The following is a 3,946-nucleotide window of genomic DNA, read 5'->3' on the forward strand; positions in this document are numbered from 1 at the left end:
ACACAATGATCCAATATGATCAAGTATGATACCATATGATATATTGTAATGCACTAAGATACTATGCTATGGCTCTTGCTTACAAGCTCTTTGTTCACTCTTTTTCTTTGCTTAAAAGCTTATTCTTTTTTTTGTATGCCCACGATGCACAAACCAAGATAGCAATTGTGTAGATGCGGGAACAAACTTGTGACACAAGATATGATATGATAGCAATGATACCAATATGATATGGTATAGTATGCAATGGAAGGTGTAATGATCACTAATGTGCACAAGTAACGTTGCCGGCAATACTCAAATGGCTAGTCTCGATAGGCAAGTGACGCAAAATGGGCTAGGGGTTATCAATGCAATTGCAAGGGGAATATACAATGGTGTCGTCGAGGTTACCGTCCGTTGCGATGATGAGAGGCGGTGTTGTCGATGTCAACCCGTTCCTAATTAGCCAAAACACCTTAGGAAACGGAAAAACCACAACTCAAAATCTCAAGGACCAAAGTCAAATGTTGGTAGCGGCAATGCGGTGGTGGTTGCGAAAGCTCAATGTGATTGCGGAAATGCAATGATGGGTTTTGGAGTACGCAATGCGGAAGTGGAGGGTAAGGTGTTGGACTATACACGGTGTCGGAGTTGGAAGCACGGTCCCTAAGTAGCCGAAACACCTTAGGAGACTCGAATCGCAACTCAAACAACCACTAAAGCTATAAGGAACAAAATTGGTTAGGTTGCGGAAGGCTATGGTGGTTTTGCGGAAGTTATGGTGGAAGCCCTAGGCAAAGATGTCAAAATGCCAATATTTAGATGGAGTCAAATGGTGATGAAACCTATCTAGATGGATGGGGGATGTCAATAGCTACTTAACGATCTAAAGAACGCGAAAATCGGACTCCGGATGTGAAAGTTATGGACAAAACAGTGAAACACGGGAGGATGAAATCTACAGGGGTCGGACATCCGGGGTTGGGTCCAGATTTCCGGGGGTCAGTGTCCAGAACCGTGAAGATTTGGTGCTCCAGGAGCCGGATGTCTGGCTCGGGGCCCGGATGTCCGGCCCGACGATTCCAGATCGGGATTTGGACTTCGAAACTCGATTTGGGGCGGAAATGGATGATTTCGGGGGCAAAATTTGATGGATTTTGTGGATGGAAAGGGGGAAAAGATGGGGGGAAAGCTAGATCCACTTGAAACCAAGCAAATCCATAGATCAAAATCAACAAAACATCATCAAACCAACAAATCACAAAAAAAATTGGGGGCTATTTTTGGTGGAGATTTTCGAATTTAGGACGAACACAAACAAAACAAGGCTAGAAAACGGTGGGAGGGACTCCAAATACGTGATCAACGTGGCTCATGATACCATATGATACGGGGCTAACCCGGTGTAGGCCGATCTTTCACGATTGGAGTGGGTTCCCTCGAAGAACATGATGAACACGGGGAAGAATGGAGAGAAATCACAAGGGGAACACTCAAGAACAAGTCCAATCACACATCCACTAGACAATCAAACACACAAGATCCACAAGATACATGAACAACAAAGGGAAAGATACAAGGTAAAGTTCATCTCCATGAGGAGGTCTTGAAGGGGGGCCGCCCAAGAGGGGGTCTTGATGATATATCCCGCAGGATCTTCTCCTAGATGGAGGTCTTGGCCTCCATAAGGAGTAGTAGTCTCTCTCTCTCTCAAGAGTAGAGTGGTACAAGGAGCAAAGCTCTCTATCAAATGAGCTATCACTTTGCTAACCCTAACTAGGAGGAGGGGGAGTAGTATATATAGTCTAAGCCACGAAGGGGTAAGTGGGAAAGAGAGATACATGGGCCTCTGGCCCGACTCTGCGCGCAGGCAGGCGCCGGATGTCCGGGCTGGGGCCCGGATGTCTGGGGCTTCGCGAGGCGCCGGATGTTCGGGGCTCGGGCCGGATGTCCGGGCTGAAGTGGCCAAACTTCGGGTGTGTTCTGTCGTCGATGCCGGATTTCCGGGGGAAGGGCCGGATGTCCGGGCTTTGGCGAGGCGCCGGATGTCCGGGGCTGGCATCGGATGTCCGGCCGCTGATGCTGTTGGCCGTCTGTTGGTGCAGCTCCTTGGCAGCTGCACAGGCACCGGATGCCCGGCCTCTGGCCCGGATGTCCGGCCGCTATAGCTTCAGCAGCTCTGTCTTCTTCCGTCGTCGCTTCCAGGCTTCCCTCGCGGATGGTGTAGTTGTTCCTTGGCTCTTGCACTCCTCAACATCCGTGAAGTTCCGACAATACCTATGCATGCACACGGGAGAAGTGTCAAGTAGTATACCATCCTCGAAGGGGTCAAGTGAGCACGTGTAAAGGAGATGATTCACCTTTGTGTATGTGAAGTAGATGTCGCACGTGTCACTCGCCAAACGGACTCTTGACATGGTGATGTCCATAGGATGCTCTGCATCACCTTCCCCAAAGGGCCACGAGATCTCACCCTCTTCCTCCATATATATAGCCCTTAGGGCATCGTTTAGACTTTGGGTTTTGTTTAGATTAAAAGTTTGCCATAGCTGCAACTTCGCGTACTTTGTTTGTGTTCAACGACCAGACCAAGACGTCACAGAACCCCACCTTGATCAATAAAGCTTTCCATATTCACAATATCCTGATTGCAATATTAGTTTCTTACTTGTTCTTCGTTTGCTTGTAGGAAATAGACCCTCGTGGTCAGGTTGATAATGCTCCGGTGTGGTCAATAACCTCTCGGAGTGGGTTTTGCGATTGCTAAGGCGCGACATCCTCATACGTTCGTAGTCGGATCATCAAAGTCTACTCCATCAAAAACGACAGCCACGATCTCATCGAAAGACGGGACACCTTTGCGTCTATCACCCGTGGTGCTCATTTTATAAAGTCCCCCCTCGCGAACCTTGTAGGCTTTAGATTGCCTTATGACTGGACGTGCGTCAGAGGTTGCGAGGGAGCTCTTTTCGGAGCAGGTACGCGAGGACCGGCTCGGTCCATGGTGTGATTACTGCCATGACTTCATGTGTGATGCAGTTTCCTAGACCGTTGAGTCGCCTATTATGCCCTCATAGTCTTCGGGCGGGGCGTGATGCCTGACGTTGCTTGACCCTGACGTCCCTTTGTCATTGAACTAGACTACGGATGGCTTGAAAAGCCGCTCGAGGAAGGTGTTTTCCGGGACCTTATCCCACTTAGTGCCCATCGGGTGAGGACGTCTGCGGCCTGGTTGCTGTCGTGGGGTATGTGATGGAATTCTAGCCCCTAGAACCTGGCCGGGATCTTTATTATAGTGTTCCAGTAAGCTGTCATCTTCGGATCTTTGGCGTCGAAATCGCCGTTGACTTGCGAGATGGCGAGGTTGGAATCACCTCGGACTTCTAGGCATTTAACACCTATGGAGACTGCTATCTGGAGTACGTGTAAGAGGGCTTCGTATTCTTCCGCATTGTTGGAGTCTGTGTACATGATTTGTAGCACATACCGAATATTGTCTCCTGTGGGCGATGTGAGCATGACGCTAGCCCCTAGGCGGGTGAGCATTTTAGAAATCGTCGAAATACATGGTCCAATGTGAGTAGGTGTTGTATTCCCGTGGGAGCTCAGCCTCCATCCATTGGCCAGAGAATCTACCAGCACCTGGAATTTAAAGGCCCGGTGTGGTCGATCAACGATTTTGTAAGGTAGGAGCTCTATGGCCCACTTGGCTATACACCCTGTTGCATCCCTATTATTTATTATGTTACTTAACGGGACGTCAGATGCAACGGTCACTGATACGTCCATTTTGTATCATGTTTTCTTACTGTTATTTATAATGTTTTTATCCATAATAATGCTTTTTGGAGTAATTCTAATGCCTTTTCTCTCATAATATGCAAGGTATAGACAAAGAGGGAGAATTTCGGCAGCTGGAAATCTGGACCTAGAAAAGCTACGTCAGGCTACCTATTCTGCACAA

This window comes from Triticum aestivum, chromosome 1D (assembly GCF_018294505.1).
Source record: "Triticum aestivum cultivar Chinese Spring chromosome 1D, IWGSC CS RefSeq v2.1, whole genome shotgun sequence".
Taxonomy (NCBI): Eukaryota; Viridiplantae; Streptophyta; class Magnoliopsida; order Poales; family Poaceae; genus Triticum; species Triticum aestivum.